Raw genomic sequence first — 20,977 nt, forward strand, 5'->3', positions numbered from 1 at the left:
CTGGTTTGGGTCACTGTCTGTGTGGAGTTTGCACATTCTCCCCGTGTCTGCATGGGTTTCCTCCGGGTGCTCCGATTTCTTCCCACAGCCCTAAGATGTGTGAGTGAGATGGATTGGCCATGGTTAATTGACCCTAGTGTCAGGGGATTAGCAGGATAAATATGTGGGATTCTGGGAATAGGATCTGGGTGGGATTGTGGTTGATGCAGATGCGATGGGCTGAATGGCCTCCTTCTGCATTGTAGGGATTCTATGATAACCAATCTGTTTGGCTGCATCATGATGCACCTTCCATGGCCATCGAATCCTGGTGTGGGAATTAAACCCAGGAGCTGAAATTTTGCCACGGGAATCAGAGCGGGCGAGGGGAGGACCATGGAAAGGGCCATTGACCTCAGGTGGGATTTTACAGGATGAGCGGGGCTGTAAAATCCTGCCCAGAGTTTTAGATTCAGAGGCAGGCACACCACCTGCCTGCCACTAAACCACAATACTTACTTTTCCAAGCAACACGTGAAAGTATTAAACATAATTGTATTCTTTTTTTTGCACGGATGATCTTGCAGTATCCTTGTGGTCCACAGACCACATGTTGGGAACCACTGGTCTAGTTATAGCAATGATGTGGAGATGCCGGCGTTGGACTGGGGTAAACACAGTAACAGTTTTAACCACACCAGGTTAAAGTCCAACAGGTTTATTTGGTAGCAAATACCATTAGCTTTCAGAGCGCTGCTCCTTCGTCAGATGGAGTGGATTTGCTACCAAATAAACTAGTATAGCCATACAGGATCAGACATAATAGTTTAAACAGCCTTTTCACACGATGTTGCTATAGACATTACATTACCACTCAGGTCTTCAATTGGCCAACATTGAGAATGCAGGATAATGACTGATTTTAGCTCGGGATGTGCTTGTTTAAACAGAGTTAATGCATTTTTGTTTACTTAGGGTTCCCTTGGGGTTTCAGAGTAGGGTTTTGATTAGATTGATTGACAAAGTCACATGAGTAATGGGATCAGCTCGGCTGGCTGGAAATACAGCGTTTTAGTTTCATTTTAAAATCAAGAGCAGTAGCTGATGGAGCTGTTTAAAAGAGATGACTCTCTCTCTCTCTGGAAAGATCTCTCCCTCTCTCCTGGGGTGTTCAAAAAGTTGTAGGACTGTGAACAAGTACAAGCATGTAAACTTGGGGTTTGCTGACATTTTTGAGGAGTGGTTTTAAGTCTTGAAGATGAAAATTGCTTGAATTGGAACTCATAGGGATAGCTTAGCAGTTAAGAATTGTATCTTGTCATGTTTAAGTATTGGTCAATTGTTAAATGTTAAGCTGGTTCATTTATTGTAGTTAAATTGTGTTGTTAATTAAAGCTTGTTTTGATAAAAGCTTCCTAGAGTGTCAATACAATCACACCTGGCGTGAAACAACATATCCTTGCATTAATGCCAAAATGGCAAATAGTTGAGGTCTAGTCTGATTTCATAATATACATAAGACCATATACCTTGGCGTTTCTGATCTTGTATACTAACAAGTAAAAGAGATGTCTGGTTAGTCCCATATCTCTGCTCATTACCAATAACTCTGCAAAACTTTTCTTTTCAGAACATAATCCAATTGTATTTTGAAACTTGAATTTTGCCTCCACCATTCATTCATTGACGTCCTCACTCGTTTGGAAATACCCTTAAATCCATGAGCAGTTGCTTGGTCATACAGGACTTGAATATTGTTGAAAAGAAACATGTTGCCAAAGCTTTTCATCTTGCACTCATCATGGCAAATGCAAAAATGCCAAATTTCAAACATTCTCAACAATTTAAGCTGCTGTTGAAAAGGATGCTGATTGGTTGGCAAATTGTCTCCGATTGGCCAAGCCATTGTCATAGAAAATGTCTGGGGAAATTGCAGGTTCCTGAAGCTTCTGGGTGATTCAAAAAAGGCACAAGGCTTGAGCCTTGGCCAATCAGAGTTAACTTGCTAACCAATCAGCGCTCTTTTTTACTGTAGTGCAAATTGTTGTGATTGTTTGAAATTTGGCATTCTTGTGCTTGTCCTGATGAATGCAAGATGAAAAGCTTCAGAAACGTGCCTTTCTTATGAGCAATATTCAACTCTATGACCTCTGCTTCACAATCTTTCCCAATTGTGGAAACAATTTCTCCTTCTTTACTCAACCTAAACCTTTCATAATGTTGAACACCTCTACTGAACCTCTTCTTAACCGTCTCTGTTCTGAAGTGAACATTCTCAGTTATTTCATTCAACTAAAGTTCCTTATCCTTGGAATGATTCTAGTAAATCCCCTCCGCTCGCTTCCCATGGCCTTGACATCCTTCCTAAAGTGTAGCGCTGAGATTTCGATTATAAAGCATAATTTCCTTGCTTTTGTAATCTCTGGCCTCACTAGTAAGGTCAAGGATGCCATTTTGTTTTTAAAACCGCAGTCTCAACTTACCCAGCACGGTGGCACAGTGGTTAGCACTGCTGCCTCGCAGTGCCAGGGGCCTGGGTTCGATTCCTGGATTGGGTGACTGTGCGGAGTCTGCACGTTCTCCCTGTGTCTGCACGGGTTTCCTCCGGGTGCTCTGGTTTCCTCCCACAGTCTGAAAGACGTGTTGGTTAGATGCATTGGTTGTGCTAGATTCTCCCTCAGTGTACCCGAACAGGCGTCGGAGTGTGGCGACTGGGGGATTTTCACAGTAATTCATTGCAGTGTTAATGTAAGCCTACTTGTGACACTAATAAATATACTTAAACTTAGAAGAAAAGCTTACCTGCCACTTCCAGAGCTTTGTGCTGACACGCCCAGATCTCTCTGTTCCTCCATCTTTAAAATGCTCCCACCTCTCCTCATTCTTCCACAAGATTGTCCCTTCTCTACTCTGAATTTAATCGACTGCAACTCCCACGAGACCATGTCCTCCTGAAATCTGTTGCCGGCCCACCCTTTCCGAGTTCCAATACTCCAGCTTCGTGCGCTTGCTATAAATTTGTTCTGTTTTGCAAATAAATTTTGGATCGAGCGGATAGTCCACAGAGGATCTCACTTTCTTTTTTGCTCTCCGTCCCAGCGGAATCTGTGAGGGATAATCGACGGATATGAAAAATTCATTGAAGTAAAACTGCTTTAATTGTGGATTTAGGTTGAGTCTGACACCACGAGAAATCCATTCAACTGGTTTACAACCATTCCTAAATTAAATGGAGACTCATTTAAAGTCATTTCTGCCTTTCTATTACACTGTAAATTGCGGACTGTTTTTGTAATTAACAATAATACCAATTTATTGCAGTGTAAAAGGTGGACAGGCTTTTATGTGAGTGGAACTTGCTGTGAGCAATGACAACCTGATGCTACCTGCATTTGGTATATAATACATTCGCTGAAAGGCTTAATTTATGGTTAAATCCTCATAAGATCACTTGAATTCAAATTGAAGCAAGTGACTGAGATATTACACTGCATTATGTTAAATATACAGACATATAGATCTGACATCTTAATCTGTTGGCAACCTCTTCCTCCTCTTTGGGCTGTCGTGTTATGACACAGTCGTGTTGAGTTAACGCACTCAATTTGTCACAATTTGTACATTTATTTTTACAGGAAATGCTTGAGTTGCATGCAACATTGGCAAGGTCGCAGTTATTGGCAAAACCTAGTTTCCCTGGAGCTGACAGGCTCAAAATAGGATCATGAAGGGTCAATGATATAATGTGCGATGGGCAGGATGAATCAGGCAAGGATTTTGGTTCCCTTTCCCAAAGGATCCAGTTCAATTTTTCATTCAAAGAACAAAGGACAGCACAGGAACAGGCACTTTGGGCCTCCAAGCCCGTGATGATCATGATGCCCCAACTAAACTACAAAAGAAAAGCTTTCTGCCCTTACTCGGTCCGTATCCCTCCATGCCCTCCCCCTTTCAGCTGGTCCCTCACTCATTTTCTTTCTGGTGCAAGATTTATTGAATTGAGTTAAACATGCCTTTGTGGGATTTCGATTCGAGGCCCACCACCCACCATGTTAGCCCACTCTTAGTCAACAGTCAAGTCAACTAAGTCGTCAAAAGTACGATCAACTGGCACTTATTCACTTGCTCACTGATGCTCCGTTTGGGTTCTGCCAGGGCCACTCTACTCCAGACCTCATTACACCCTTGGTCCAAACATGGATCAAAGAGCTGAATTCCAAAGCGAGAAGCACCCAGCGCATAGGATCACCACCTCCTCACAAGCCGAACACGTCCTGATGTGGAATTATATCGCTCTCCCTTCTGGGTGAAAATCCTGGGACTTTCTCCCCAACAGCACTGCACGGTGGCACAGTGGTTAGCACTGCTGCCTCACAGCGCCAGGGACCGGGGTTCAATTCCCGGGCTGAGGTCACTGTCTGCATGTTCTCCCCGTGTCTGCGTGGGTTTCCTCCGGGTGCTCCGGTTTCCTCCCACAGTAGGAAGGACATGCTGGTTAGATGCAGTGGCCATGCTAAATTCTCCCTCAGTGTACCCGAACAGACGTCGGATTGTGGCGACTTGGGGATTTTCACAGTAACTTCATTGCTGTGTTAATGTAAGCCTACTTGTGACACGAATAAATAAATAACAATAAACTGTGCGCGAACCCACACCTTGTTGTCTGTGTTTCCCACAATGTTTACCCGTGTTTCAGCTTCAAGCAGTTCACCTGTAAGGGTTGCTGCAAGATAGATTATTGCGTGGCAATGAATGCGATGCCATCTGGCAATGGTGAGAGCATTTTGCTTTATCGTTTCTTTGGTGCCTTTTGTTTTCCGATAACCATCGTGACAGATGTGAAGGGCTGCGCCTCTAAATTAAACAGAATGTTATACGGCCATAGAACAGGCACAGAGACTTCTGCAATGGATTTATGGGATGAGGGAGAACAACTGACAGGTGATCTTGCAAGAACAGACGTCGCAAAATGTCTGCGTGTGACGTGGGATCTCTGGGTGTTTTTTGCACCCCCGCTGTGGCAATCCTCGCATGGGGTGGCTGCTGGGGCGTTTGCCCTGTTTGGCGTTCCAGAGCACCATCACCAGGGTGTAATGCTGCCCCCTGTCTGTGAAGGAGCTGGCACTCAGATTGAATTGTGTACAGATACCCACAGGATCTTTTCGATTTGATTTGATTTATTATTGTCACATGTATTAACATACAGTGAAAAGTATTGTTTCTTGCGGGCTATACAGACAAAGCATACCGTTCATAGAGAAAGAAAGGAGAGAGTGCAGAATGTAGTGTTACAGTCATAGTTAGGGTGTAGAGAAAGATCAACTCAATGGGAGGTAGGTCCATTCAAAAGTCTGACAGCAGCAGGGAAGAAGCTGTTCTTGAGTCGGTTGGTGCGTGACCTCAGACTTTGTATCTTTTTCCCGACAGAAGAAGGTGGAAGAGAGAATGTCCGGGGTGCGTGGGGTCCTGAATTATGCTGGCTGCTTTGCCGAGGCAGCGGGAAGTGTAGACAGAGTCAATGGATGGGAGGCTGGTTTGTGTGATGGACTGGGCTATATTCACAACTCTTTGTAGTTCCTTGTGGTCTGGGATAGAGCAGGAGCCATGCCAAGCTGTGATACAACCAGAAAGAATGCTTTCTATGGTGCATCTGTAAAAGTTGGTGAGAGTCGTAGCTGACAGGCCAAATTTCCTTAGTCTTCTGAGAAAGATCTGGGCACAGCTGCATAAGAAGATGACACTCTTTAAGGCAAATTACGACCAGCCAACAGGACCACATAAATCATAGAAATCATAGAAACCCTACAGTACAGAAAGAGGCCATTCGGCCCATCGAGTCTGCACCGACCACAATCCCACCCAGGCCCTACCCCCATATCCCTACATATTTTACCCGCTAATCCCTCTAATCTACGCATCCCAGGACATTTAAGGGGCAATTTTAGCACGGCCAATCAACCTAACCCGCACATCTTTGGAGTGTGGGAGGAAACCGGAGCACCCGGAGGAAACCCATGCAAACACAAGGAGAATGTGCAAACTCCACACAGACAGTGACCCAAGCCGGGAATCGAACCCAGGTCCCTGGAGCTGTGAAGCAGCAGTGCTAACCACTGTGCTACCGTGCCGCCCGTTTTATAGGACATAGCCTGCCAACTTATTCCACCTTTCCTGCTTGTGCCATGCCAGTTCGTCAGAGAGTCGGACACACCCAGTCTTCAACTTTGCATAGGTTCAAAGTGTTGCAAACGTTTGGAAGCCGTGCCCAACTCTGACCAAACTGAGCGCTTGAGAACCAAGAGTGAGTTTCCTAACTTACTCAAGAACTGCTTCTTCCCTGCTGCCATCAGACTTTTGAATGGACCTGTCACATATTAAGCTAATCTTTCTCTACATGCTAGCTATGACTGTAACACTACATTCTGCACTCTTTCCTTCTCTCTGTACGGTATGCTTTGTAACGTGCAAGAAACAATTAGGGCAATTCTCCCAAAAAATTCGAAGTGTCGAATTCGCGTAAAAACTGGAGTAAATCGTGCTGGTTTTTCAGCGGGAGTTTAGCGAAGAATCTCCCACACACTCTGTGTACTGCAGGGTGAATCTTGTTGAAAATCAGGGTGGGGGGCCTATTCCCGCTGGAGAGGCTGGCAGCAGAGCGCTGAGCGGGCCACTGCGCGTGCGCTGATCTGTTAGCCGGCCTCCCGATTGCTGGCCAGCCCCGCAATCCAGCATCACCGACCGTGCAAACCCCGCCCAAGGCCCGATCTCTGACCTTCCAGATCTCCCGGTACTTCTGGATCAAGCCCTGATCTCCTGATTTCCCCCGCCCCTCCCCACCAGCAGCCTCCAACCGTGCCCCACTGCTGCCCCGACCCCCCACCCCCCCCAAGCCGGCTGCCCCCACCCCCACCCCGATGCCCAGCCCCGATCGCCGGCCTTCCCTCTGTCCCTCAGAGTGACAGCAGAGCCCTGCCCCTTTAGGCCCCACCTCATGGCACTGCCCGGGTGCCCAGTGGGAAGAGCCAAGATGCCCCCTGGGCATTGACATTTGCCCCTTGGGCAGTGCTAGGGGATCCAAGCTGGCACTGTTAGGCTGGCAATGCCCAAGGGGCACCCCTCCCCCGGTGCCTGACCCTATGGGGGGGGGCCTCGATTCCCCCCCCCCTCCATCATTCCACCGGGATCGGGCCGCCAGCTCCTCTCAAGTGGGGAGCTATAGTAAACCTTGCTGGAGGGAAACACTCTTAGGGTGGGATGGGGGGGGGGGGGGGCGGGGGGAATGCAAGCGGGCCCAGAGATTTCAGTCCTGTTTCCGCTAATGATATTTGAAATATATGGCAATGAAGGTTTACATACTTTATGCAGCTCCACGCCGATTTCTGATGCAGCGTCGATGGTGCCAGAAATCTGGTTGCCGGAGACCTGTGGAGGCCGTGTTGCCCAGCGGGGAGCCTGCGAAACGGCCTCCGCGTGAATCTCCTGGTCCGCTGCGCAGCGCAGTGGGATGGGAGAATTTCCCCCAATATTTTTCACTGTTTTCACTAATGCATATGACCATAATAAATCAAATCAAATCATGAATGAGGAGCAGATTGGAAATGGCCGCTAAATATTTCAGCTCATCAAAAACAGAATGGCAAGTGGGAGAAAAATAACAGCACTGGACCTGCTCTCTGGGTTCATTCTCTTCCCTCCACTGTTCTTTTAGACTCCAAACTGCGGCATTGAATCTTTTACTATCTTGTTGAATATCCTCCAGGCATCAAAGTCCTCTAAAGGTTGTGCAACTCACCTTTTTTGGTCAGGTAAAATACCATCTCTCTGACAGAGCATCTTACCCAGGCCCCACTCCTTGCCCTATCCCTGTAACTCCACACATTTCCCATGGCCAATCCACCTAACCTACATACCTTGGGGCACTCCGGGGCAATTTAGCACGGCCAATCCACCGAACCTGCACGTCTTTGGCCTGTGGGAGGAAACCGGAGCACCCGGAGGGAACCCACACAGACACGGGGAGAAAGTGTAAACTCCACACAGTCGCGCAAGGCTGGAATTGAACACGGGTCCCTGGTGCTGTGAGGCAGCAGTACTAACCACTGTGCTAATGACCATCTTGGGAATTTCCAATGCCGAAATGCGCATGGATGGATATCCATCCTGATTTGTTCATGGCTAGCCCTTACTTTGTCAGCTAGGCAACTGTCTGTGCATCAACAGACAGTAGCCCCTGTTATCAGGCCTTTAAAACCTTTCTTTCACCAAGCTTTTAGTCACCTGGCCTAATGTCCCCTTTTGAGGCTCGGTGTCAAATTTGTGTCAAAATGATACATTGGCGCATTTTACTATTGTAAAGGTGCTATATAAATGCACATTGTTGTTGAAACAACTGGCAGTACTGCAAGCGCAAATCCCAGTTCTTCACTAGCCGTGAGTGCTTGATCTCCGGATGGACAGTTCAGTGAGATACTGCTGCATTGTACTTTCCTTGATGTGTACATCGGGCACCGTACCACTGAACTTTTATGGTAAAGAATGGACGTTCTCGTTTGTTGTGGATTAAACATTAAAGGCAGACAGATAGTCAATCACACTGCCCTTCCCATGATACTGTAGCCACTGACTGTTGTTGTGAGACAGTGTCCTCACAGTGGGCTCACAGTGCATCCAGGGCTGCAGCCATTGCTATTGTATGTTGATGCAATGTGGACGTGACATTCTGTTGATGCACAGACAGCAGCCTAACTGACAAAGTAAGGGCTAGTCATTAACACGTCAGGATGGATATGTATCCAAGCACATTTTGGCACTGGAAATTCCCAAGATGGTTGTTGGACTGGGATGCTAAATTTGAAACAATCTGTAAGGAATGAATTACAATTACAGAGTAGGGCCAGAATTCGATTGGACTTTGATTTCATGGAATCATTGAATCCCTACAGTGCAGAATGAGGCCATTTGGCCCATTGAGTCTGCACTGACCACAATCCCAAGCAAGCCCTATTCCCATAACCCCACATATTTCCCCTGCTAATCCCCCTCACACTAGGGTTAATTTAGCATAGTCGATCAACCTAATCCGCACATCTTTGGTCTGTGGAAGGAAACCGGAGCACCCAGACGAAACCCTCGCAGACACGGGGAGAATGTGCAGACTCCACACAGACAATAACCCGAGGCTGGAATTGAACCCAGATCCCTGGCGCTGTGGAGGCAGCAGTGCTCGCCACTGTGTCGCACGTGTATTGGGATACGGTGAAAAGTATTGTTTCTTGCATGCTGTGCAGACAAAGCATACCGTTCATAGAGAAGGAAAGGAGAGAGTGCAGAATGTAGTGTTACAGTCATAGCTAGGGTGTAGAGAAAGATCAACTTAATATATGGTAGGTCCATTCAAAAGTCTGATGGCAGCAGGGAAGAAGTTGTTCTTGAGTCGGTAGGTATGTGTTCTCAGAATTTTGTATCTTTTTCCCGACGGAGGAAGGTGGAAGAGAGAATGTGCCTGGTGTCTGGGTGTCTGGTGTCAGGCGTTTGGGGTCCTTGATTACACTGGATGCTTTCCTGAGGCAGCGGGAAGTGTAAACAGAGTCAATGGATGGGAGGCTGGTTTGAGTGATGGACTGGGCTTTGTTCACAACCCTTAGTAGTTTCTTGTGGTCTTGGTCAGAGCAAGAGCCATACCAACAACAAAGAACAAAGAACAATACAGCACAGGAACAGGCCCTTCGGCCCTCCGAGCCCGTGCCACTCCCTGGTCCAAACTAGACCATTCTTTTGTATCCCTCCATTCCCACTCCGTTCATGTGGCTATCTAGATAAGTCTTAAACGTTCCCAGTGTGTCCGCCTCCACCACCTTGCCTGGCAGCGCATTCCAGGCCCCCACCACCCTCTGTGTAAAGTACGTCCTTCTGATATCTGTGTTAAACCTCCCCCCCTTCACCTTGAACCTATGACCCCTCGTGAACGTCACCACCGACCTGGGGAAAAGCTTCCCACCGTTCACCCTATCTATGCCTTTCATAATTTTATACACCTCTATTAAGTCTCCCCTCATCCTCCGTCTTTCCAGGGAGAACAACCCCAGTTTCCCCAATCTCTCCTCATAACTAAGCCCCTCCATACCAGGCAACATCCTGGTAAACCTCCTCTGTACTCTCTCCAAAGCCTCCACGTCCTTCTGGTAGTGTGGCGAGTTGTGATACATCCGGGAAGGATGCTTTTTATGGTGCATCTGTAAAAATTGGTAACAATCGATAAAGATTCTCCGTCCTCGCCTGCGGCTGGGATTCTCCGGTCCCGCTGCTGTGAATGGAGTTCCGGTTGAGGGCCAAATCCTCCGTTCTCGCCGGTAGCAGTGCGACATCGGAGAATCCCGGCCTGTGTGTGGCGGTCCCTTTGACAATTTTAGTACATTTAACAGGAAAGCTTGGGAATTACTGCACTGGTTTGAACTGGAGTTCCATTGTATGGTGGACAAGGCCAGTTCCGGCCAGCACCAGTCACTTCCCAAGTTTTCTTTCCTCTAAAGCAATTTTATTCTCATGTGGATCTTTTCTGAAGAAGAAGCATCCGAATGGAAATGCCATTGGCTTAGACAAATGTGGTTAGCTTGTGAAAATTCAGATCTGTGCATTGTTCTTGCCAGAGGCAGTGTGATTTCCCAGCTGACTACAATTCCGCAAACGCATGGAACTGCAAAGAGGCTATTTTTCTCCTCTGCCAACTTTGCAGTATCAAGTGTCAAATTTTCATTCCCTAAGAAACACTTTCTCCGGGCTACATATGTTTTCTGGAAAATGAGTGGTTATTTTCTTTTGCATGCTGGATAATCTACAGTGTTGTACAATGGAGATTAAAAATATATATACTACACGTGTCTGCGGGGGTTTCCTCCGGGTGCTCTGGTTTCCTCCCACAGTCCAAAGGTGTGCAGGTTAGGTGGATTGGCCATGCTAAATTGCCCCTTAGTGCAAGGGGGACTAGTTAGGGTAAATGCATGGTGTTATGGGGATAGGGCCTGGGTGGGATTGTGGTCGGCACCACAATCGATGGGCCAAATGGCCGCCTTCTGCATAGTAGGATTCTATGATTCTATGCCATTCAAATTGATGGATCATTGGAAACATGTTTTGGGTGGCACGGTGGCACAGTGGTTAGCACTGCTGCCTCACAGCGCCAAGGACCAGGGTTCAATTCTGGCCTCAGGTGCCTGTCTGGAGTTTGCACATTCTCCTCGTGTCTGTGTGTGTTTTCTCCGGGTGCTCCGGTTCCTCCCACATTCTAGAGCTGTGCAGGTTAGGTGGATTGGCCATGCTAAGAACAAAGAACAAAGAAAATTACAGCACAGGAACAGGCCCTTCGGCCCTCCAAGCCTGCACCGACCATGCTGCCCGATTTAACTAAAACCCCCTACGCTTCCGGGTACCATATCCCTCTATTCCCATCTCATTCATGTACTTGTCAAGACGCCCCTTAAAAGTCACTACCGTATCCGCTTCCACTACCTCCCCCGGCAACGAGTTCCAGGCACCCACCACTCTCTGTGTAAAAAATCTGCCTCGTACGTACGTCTCTTTTATACCTTGTCCCTCGCACCTTAAACCTCTGCCCCCTAGTAATTGACTCTTCCACTGTGGGAAAAAGCTTCTGACTATCCACTCTGTCCATGCCTCTCATAATCTTGTAGACTTCTATCAGGTTTCCCCTTAACCTCCGTCGTTCCAGTGAGAACAAACCAAGTTTCTCCAACCTCTCCTCATAGCTAATGCGCTCCATACCAGGCAACATCCTGGTAAATCTTTTCTCTACCCTCTCCAAAGCCTCCACATCCTTCTGATAGTGTGGCGACCAGAATCGAACACAATATTCCAAGCGCGGCCTCACTAAGGTTCTATCAAGCGTCAACATGATTTGCCAATTTTTAAACTCAATGCCCCGGCCGATGAAGGCAAGCATGCCGTATGCCTTCTTGACTACCTGCTCCAACTGCATTGCCACTTTTAGTGACCTGTGTACCTGTACACCCAGATCCCTTTGCCTATCAATACTCTTAAGAGTTCTGCCAGTTACTGTATATTTCCTATCTTTATTAGACCTTCCAAAATGCCTTACCTCACATTTTTCCAGATTAAACTCCGTCTGCCATCTCTCCGCCCAAGTCTCCAACTGATCTATATCCTGCTGTACCCTCTGATGGTCCTCATCGCTATCCGCAAATCCACCAACCTTTGTGTCGTCCGCAAACTTACTAATCAAACCAGTTCCATTTTCTTCCAAATCATTTATATATATTACAAACAGCAAAGGTCCCAGCACTGATCCCTGAGGAACACCACCAAATTACCCCTTAGTGTCTAAAGTTTGCAGGTTAGGGGGATTAGCAGGGTAAATATGTGGATAGATAGGCCCTGGGAGAGATGCTCTGTCAAAGCATCGGTGCAGACTTGATGGGTCAAATGGCCTCCTTCTACACTGTGGGGATTCTGTGAAGGCATCCCCTACAGTGGCCAAGAATGAAGAAGGGCACGGTAGATGATTCCTATGTTGCTACTGTTCCCTTTCCTCACTGACAGGTAAGTGTCCTCCCCTTAGCAACTCACATTGGGCATGTGACTTTAAGAGATGGACCTTCGACACCTCAGTTGGGTACTGCCCCTTTAAATATTTGAGCTTGTATTTCTGGATTCTGACCTTCCTGCCTGTGGCTCTGCTCCTCATACGTCAAGCCTCCAGTACAATCCTGCACACAAAGAACAAAGAGAACAAAGAACAATACAGCACAGGAACAGGCCCTTCGGCCCTCCAAGCCCGCGCCGCTCCCTGGTCCAAACTAGACCATTCTTTTGTATCCTTCCATTCCCACTCCGTTCATGTGGCTATCTAGATAAGTCTTAAACGTTCCCAGTGTGTCCGTCTCCACCAACTTGCCCGGCAGCGCATTCCAGGCCCCCACCACCCTCTGTGTAAAATACGTCCTTCTGATGTCCGTGTTAAACCTCCCCCCCCTCACCTTGAACCTATGACCCCTCGTGAACGTCACCACCGACCTGGGAAAAATCTTCCCACCGTTCACCCTATCTATGCCTTTCATAATTTTGTACACCTCTATTAGGTCACCCCTCATCCTCCGTCTTTCCAGTGAGAACAACCCCAGATTACCCAATCTCTTCTCATAACTAAGCCCCTCCATACCAGGCAACATCCTGGTAAACCTCCTCTGCACTCTCTCTAAAGTCTCCACGTCCTTCTGGTAGTGTGGCGACCAGAACTGGGCGCAGTATTCCAAATGCGGCCGAACCAACGTTCTATACAACTGCAACATCAGACCCCAACTTTTATACTCTATGCCCCGTCCTATAAAGGCAAGCATGCCATATGCCTTCTTCACTACCTTCTCCACCTGTGACGTCACCTTCAAGGATCTGTGGACTTGCACATCCAGGTCCCTCTGCGTATCTACACCCTTTATGGTTCTGCCATTTATCGTATAGCTCCCCCCTACGTTAGTTCTACCAAAATGCATCACTTCGCATTTATCTGGATTGAACGCCATCTGCCATTTCTTTGCCCAAATTTCCAGCCTATCTATATCCTTCTGTAGCCTCTGACAATGTTCCTCACTATCTGCAAGTCCAGTCATTTTTGTGTCGTCCGCAAACTTACTGATCACCCCAGTTACACCTTCTTCCAGATCGTTTATATAAATCACAAACAGCAGAGGTCCCGATACAGAGCCCTGCGGAACACCACTAGAACATAGAAAGCCACAGCACAAACAGGCCCTTCGGCCCACAAGTTGCGCCGATCACATCCCCACCTCTAGGCCTATCTATAGCCCTCAATCCCATTAAATCCCATGTACTCATCCAGAAGTCTCTTAAAAGACCCCAACGAGTTTGCCTCCACCACCACCGACGTCAGCCGATTCCACTCACCCACCACCCTCTGAGTGAAAAACTTACCCCTGACATCTCCTCTGTACCTACCCCCCAGCACCTTAAACCTGTGTCCTCTCGTAGCAACCATTTCAGCCCTTGGAAATAGCCTCTGAGAGTCTACCCTATCCAGACTTCTCAACATCTTGTAAACCTCTATCAGGTCACCTCTCATCCTTCGTCTCTCCAGGGAGAAGAGACCAAGCTCCCTCAACCTATCCTCATAAGGCATGCCCCCCAATCCAGGCAACATCCTTGTAAATCTCCTCTGCACCCTTTCAATGGCTTCAACATCTTTCCTGTAATGAGGTGACCAGAACTGCGCGCAGTACTCCAAGTGGGGTCTAACCAGGGTCCTATAAAGCTGCAGCATTATCTCCCGACTCCTAAACTCAATCCCTCGATTAATGAAGGCCAGTACGCCGTACGCCTTCTTGACCACATCCTCCACCTGCGAGGCCGATTTAAGAGTCCTATGGACCCGGACCCCAAGGTCCTTCTGATCCTCTACACTGCTAAGAATGGTACCCTTCATATTATACTGCTGCTTCATCCCATTGGATCTGCCAAAATGGATCACCACACACTTATCCGGGTTGAAGTCCATCTGCCACTTCTCCGCCCAGTCTTGCATTCTATCTATGTCTCGCTGCAACTTCTGACATCCCTCCAAACTATCCACAACACCACCTACCTTGGTGTCGTCAGCAAACTTACCAACCCATCCCTCCACTTCCTCATCCAGGTCATTTATGAAAATGACAAACAGCAAGGGTCCCAGAACAGATCCCTGGGGCACTCCACTGGTCACTGACCTCCATGCAGAGAAAGACCCCTCCACAGCCACTCTCTGCCTTCTGCAGGCAAGCCAGTTCTGGATCCACAAGGCAACAGCCCCTTGGATCCCATGCCCTCTCACTTTCTCAAGAAGTCTTGCATGGGGGACCTTATCGAACGCCTTGCTGAAGTCCATATAGACCACATCCACCGCTCTTCCTTCGTCAATGTGTTTGGTCACATTTTCAAAGAACTCAACCAGGCTCGTAAGGCACGACCTGCCCTTGACAAAGCCGTGCTGACTACTTTTGATCATACTAAACTTCTCTAGATGATCATAAATCCTGTCTCTCAGGATCCTCTCCATCAACTTACCAACCACTGAGGTTAGACTCACCGGTCGGTAATTTCCCGGGCTGTCCCTATTCCCTTTCTTGAATATAGGGACCACATCTGCAATCCTCCAATCCTCTGGAACCTCTCCCGTCTCCATCGACGATGCAAAGATCATCGCCAAAGGCTCCGCAATCTCCTCCCTCGCCTCCCACAGTAACCTGGGGTACATCCCATCCGGTCCCGGCGACTTACCAACCTTGATGCCATTCAATAGTTCCAACACATCCTCTTTCTTTATGTCCACATGCTCGATCCTTTCTGTCCACCGCAAACCAGCAGTACAACCACCCAGATCCCTTTCCACCGTGAATACCGAGGTAAAGTATTCATTAAGCAGCTCCGCCATTTCTAACGGTTCCGCACAAACTTTTCCCCCTTCACCTTTTAAGGGTCCTATGCCTTCACATCTCATCCTTTTACTCTTGACATATTTGTAGAAAGCCTTGGGATTCTCCTTAATCTTACCCGCCAAGGCCTTCTCATGACCCCTTCTCGCTCTCCTAATTTCCTTCTTAAGCTCCTTCCTACATCCCGTATACTCCTCTAAATCCTTAACACCTCCTAGCTCTCTGAACCTTCTGTACGCCTCTCTTTTCTTATTCACCAGGTTCATCACAACCTTCGTGCACCACGGTTCCCGTACCCTACCAACACCCCCCTGTCTCATCGGAACGTTGTCATGCAGAGCTCCAGACAAACATTCCTTGAAAATCCTCCACTTTCCTTCGGTACTTTTCCCCAAGAATGCCTCCTTCCAATTTACCCGTCTAATTTCCTCCCTGCTGACACTGTATTTCCCTTTACTCCAGAGAAACACTTTCCTAGCCTGCCTGATCCTATCTCTTTCCAATGCTATCGTGAAGGAGATAGAATTATGATCGCTATCCCCAAGATGCTCACCCACCGAGAGATCCTCCACCTGTCCAGGTTCATTAGCCAGCACCAGATCAAGTACAGCCTCTCCTCTAGTAGGCTTATCCACATACTGTGTCAGGAAACTCTCCTGGACACACCTAACAAACTCCTCTCCATCCAAACCCCTAGCCCTAGGGATATTCCAATCTATGTTTGGGAAATTAAAATCTCCCATCACGACAACTCTGTTATTCCTACATCTCTCCAGGATCTGTTTCCCCATCTGCTCCTCAACATCTCTGTTACTATTGGGCGGCCTATAGAAAACACCCAGCAACGTTACCGACCCCTTCCTGTTCCTAACCTCCACCCACAGAGACTCCGTAGTCAATCCCTCTAGTACTGTGCTTACCCCAGTCCAACGCCGGCATCTCCACATCATGAACACCACGAGTCACAGGCATCCAGCCGGAAAAAGACCCTTCCACTACCACCCTCTGTCTTCTGTGACCAAGCCAGTTCTCCACCCATCTAGCCACCTCCCCCTTTATCCCATGAGATCCAACCTTTTGCACCAACCTACCATGAGGGACTTTGTCAAACGCTTTACTAAAGTCCATATAGATGACATCCACGGCCCTTCCCTCGTCAACCATTCTAGTCACTTCTTCATAAAACTCCACCAGGTTAGTGGGGCATGACCTCCCTCTCACAAAACCATGCTGACTATCGTTAATGAGTTTATTCCTTTCTAAATGCACATACATCCTATCTCTAAGAATCCTCTCCAACAACTTCCCTATCACGGACGTCAAGCTCACCGGCCTATAATTTCCCGGGTTATCCTTCCTACCCTTCTTAAATAACGGGACCACATTAGCTATCCTCCAATCCTCTGGGACCTCACCTGTGTCCAGTGACGAGACAAAGATTTGCGTCAGAGGCCCAGCGATTTCATCTCTCATCTCCCTGAGCAGCCTTGGATAGATTCCATCAGGCCCTGGGGATTTGTCAGTCTTTATATTCCCTAAAAAACCTAACACTTCCTCCCTTGTAATGAAGATTTTCTCTAACCGGGTCAACACTCCACTCCGAGACACTCCCAGTCAACACATCCCTCTCCTTTGTGAATACCGACGCAAAGTATTCATTTAGGATCTCCCCTACTTCTTTGGGCTCCAAGCATAATTCCCCACTTTTGTCCCTGAGAGGTCCGATTTCTTTCCCTGACAACCCTTTTGTTCCTAACGTATGAATAAAATGCCTTGGGATTCTCCTTAATCCTGTCTGCCAAGGACATTTTGTGACCCCTTTTTGCCCTTCTAATTCCTCACACCTTCCCACCATCTTGCCCTCTCCAGTGGGGTCCACAAAACACAGCCCCTCGTTCCATCTAATTGTTTGTGAAGCGTATTGAAGAGCCAAGGTGCATTGAGTGGGAGGATTCTGTCCTCAGTCACCGTCTCCAGAGCTTCACTGGAGCCAGCTCCATATCTGAACCACCTATTGTCAGCCTATTGTTCGGATTGCTCTTGGGATCCTTCGAATATTTTGCCACTTCAGATATTCATTTCATTCCTCCTTGAACATTACGATTAACTTGGCTTCGTGAGCCACTTGTGATAATGCATTCCATTTTCAATTCAAAGCAAAATTCTCATGTCCCCTTTAATGCTTTAGGGTTAATCTCAAATAAATGTTCCAATGAAATGTTTCAACTTAATTCATACCATTGTTTTGTCAATTAACAAACACGCGGGAGAGTTCGCAACATATCTTTTTTTTCTGAACGCAGTAATTTGAATGGATTAAATTTTCTCAGGGGACACATAATTTGCACGCTTTGAAGAAAGGATATCCAGGATATGGTTTGTCCTTTGGTGTGTCCCCTGTACGAGCGGACGGATGAGGTGAGGAGCTCAGTAATGAAAAAAAACTGTGTCTAGAAATTGGATGCTGCCTGGATAGGGCTGCAAGTCAAGGTCAAGGGGCGGCACAGTGGTTAGCACTGCTGCCTCACAGCGCCAGGGACCCGGGTTCAATTCCCGACTTGGGTCACTGTCTGTGCGGAGTTTGCACGTTCTCCCCGTGTCTGCATGGGTTTCCTCTGGGTGCTCTGGTTTCCTCCCACAGCCCAAAGATGTGCGGGTTGGGTGGATTGGCCATGATAAATCGATCCTAGTTTTGGGGGGATTAACAGGGTAAATATGTGGGGTTACAGGGGTAGGACCTGGGTGAGTTGTTGTTGGTGCAGACTTGATGGGCCAAATGGCCTCCTTCTGCACTGTAGAATTTTTAAAAAGTTTATTTATTTATTAGTGTCACAAGTAGGCTTACATTAACACTGTAATGAAGTTACTGTGAAAATCCCTTAGTTGCCACACTCCGATGCCTGTTCGGGTACACTGAGGGAGAATTTAGCACAGCCAATGCACCTAACCAGCATGTCTTTTGGACCATGGGAGGAAACCGGAGCACCCGGAGGAAACCCACGCAGACACGGGGAGAACGTGCAGACTCTACACAGACAGTGACCCAAGTCAGGAATCGAACCCGGGTCACTGGCGCTGTGAGGCAGCAGTGCTAACCACTGTGCCACATGATTCGATGATTTTACAGGCTTGCAATGTTTTTATTTTATTTATTTGTGTCACAAGTAGGCTTACATTAACACCGCAATGAAGTTGCTGTGAAAAGCCCTTAGTCGCCACACTCTGGCGCCTGTTCGGGTACACTGAGGGAGAATTTAGCATGGCCAATGCACCTAACCAGCACGACTTTCAGACTGTGGGAGGAAACCGGAGCACCCGGAGGAAACCCACGCGGACACGGGGAGAACGTGCAGACTCGGCACAGACAGCGACCCAAGCAGGGAATCGAACTCAGGTCCCTGGCGCTGTGAGCCAGCAGTGCTAACCACTGTGCCACCGTGCTGCCCAGGTGCCACGTTGATGTCTGATGAAGCTGATTGCGCGTGCATGCTTGAGCTTGAGTTGTGCAAACTGCGGTCATGCGCAAGCAACGTTTGCATATGGGGTAATGGGCTTTCAAACAAGCGTTAGCCCACTGGGTCCAATGCCTAATTTGGGTCTTGCTCTGAACTTCTGCAGAGGCTCCATTACCAAGATTGGTTGTTGGCACACCTCTGATGCGGAATCAGAGCCACACTGCCCGGTGCACATTTAGTGTTTGTTTGCACCTATAAAACGGCTCAGGACCGTGGATCTTGTGTGTCCACTGTGCTCAATAACAATTTATATCTATATAGTGCCTTTGACTTAATGTAATTTCCCAAGGTATTTCACAGGAGCATTGCAAAATGACACCAAACCACATCAGGAAATATTCGGTCAGATAACCAAAAGCTTGGTCAAACGGTAGGTTTTAAGTAAGGCCATAAGAAATAGGAACAGGAGTAGGCTGCTTAGTCGCTCGAGTTTGCTCTGCCATTCAGTAGGATCATGGCCGCTCCGAAGTTTCTCATGTCCACTTTCCTGTCCTTCCCCCGTAGCCTTTGATTCCCTTACTGACCACAAAATCTACCTCAGCCTTAGATATAACTCTCTCCCAGAAAACTCAAGATGGCGCTGGAGTGAGACGACCTCTTGCAAGCTGTGCCCAGCGTACCTTCTAATTCTATCTTTTACTCTCGTTCTATTCTATGCTTCTAAAACTTTATTCTAACTCTCTTAAACTCTCTAACAATGCTTGCAAGAAAATGAAGGAGATTGTCATCGACTTCAGGAAGCGTAGTGGAGAACATGCCTCTGTCTACATCAATGGGGATGAAGTAGAAAGGGTCGAGAGCTTCAAGTTTTTAGGTGTCCAGATCACCAACAACCTGTCCGGGTCCCCCCATGCCGACACTATAGTTAAGAAAGCCTATCAACACCTCTACTTTCTCAGAAGTCTAAGGAAATTTGGCACGTCAGCTACCACTCTCACCAACTTTTACAGATGCACCATAGAAAGCATTCTTTCTGGTTGTATCACAGCTCGGTATGGCTCCTGCTCTGCCCAAGACCGCAAGGAACTACAAAAGGTCGTGAATGTAGCCCAATCCATCACGCAGACCAGCCTCCCATCCATTGACTCTGTCTACACTTCCTGCTGCCTCGGCAAAGCAGCCAGCATAATTAAGGACACCATGCATCCGGACATTCTCTCTTCCACCTTCTTCCGTCGGGAAAAAGATACAAAAGTCTGAAGTCACGTACTAACCGACTCAAGAACAGCTTCTTCCCTGCTGCTGTCAGACTTTTGAATGGACCTACCTGACATTAAGTTGATCTTTCTCTACACCCTAGCTATGACTGTAACACTACATTCTGCACTCTCTCAGGGTGGCACGGTAGCACAGTGGTTAGCACTGCTGCTTCACAGCTCCAGGGTCCCGGGTTCGATTCCCGGCTCGGGTCACTGTCTGTGTGGAGTTTGCAAATTCTCCTCGTGTCTGCGTGGGTTTCCTCCGGGTGCTCCGGTTTCCTCCCACAGTCCAAAGATGTGCGGGTTAGGTTGATTGGCCAGGTTAAAAATTGCCCCTTAGACTCCTGAGATGCGTAGGTTAGAGGGATTAGCGGGTAAAATATGTGGGGGTAGGGCCTGGGTGGGATTGTGGTCGGTGCAGACTCGATGGGCCGAATGGCCTCCTTCTGCACTGTAGGGATTCTATGATTCTATGATTTCCTTCTCTATGAACGGTATGTTTTGTCTGTATAGTGCTCAAGAAGCAACACTTTTCACTGTATACTAATATATGTGGCAATAATAAATCAAATCAAATCAAATATACACAAGGACTCTGCCCCCACAGCTCTCTGTGGCAAGGAGTTCCAAAGACTCTCAACCCTCTGAGAAGAGATCGTGTCTTCAAGGAAGAAAGTGAGGTAGACAAGCAAAGAGGTGTATGGGAGCAATTCCAGCGCTTGGGACCTAGGTAACTGAAAGCGTGACCATCGATGATGGAGCAAGTAAAATCAGGGATGTAGAGGAGGTCAGAATTAGAGAGCGCAGATATCTTAGAGCATTGTGGAAT

The sequence above is a fragment of the Mustelus asterias genome, chromosome 18, assembly GCF_964213995.1.
Source record: "Mustelus asterias chromosome 18, sMusAst1.hap1.1, whole genome shotgun sequence".
Classification (NCBI taxonomy): domain Eukaryota; kingdom Metazoa; phylum Chordata; class Chondrichthyes; order Carcharhiniformes; family Triakidae; genus Mustelus; species Mustelus asterias.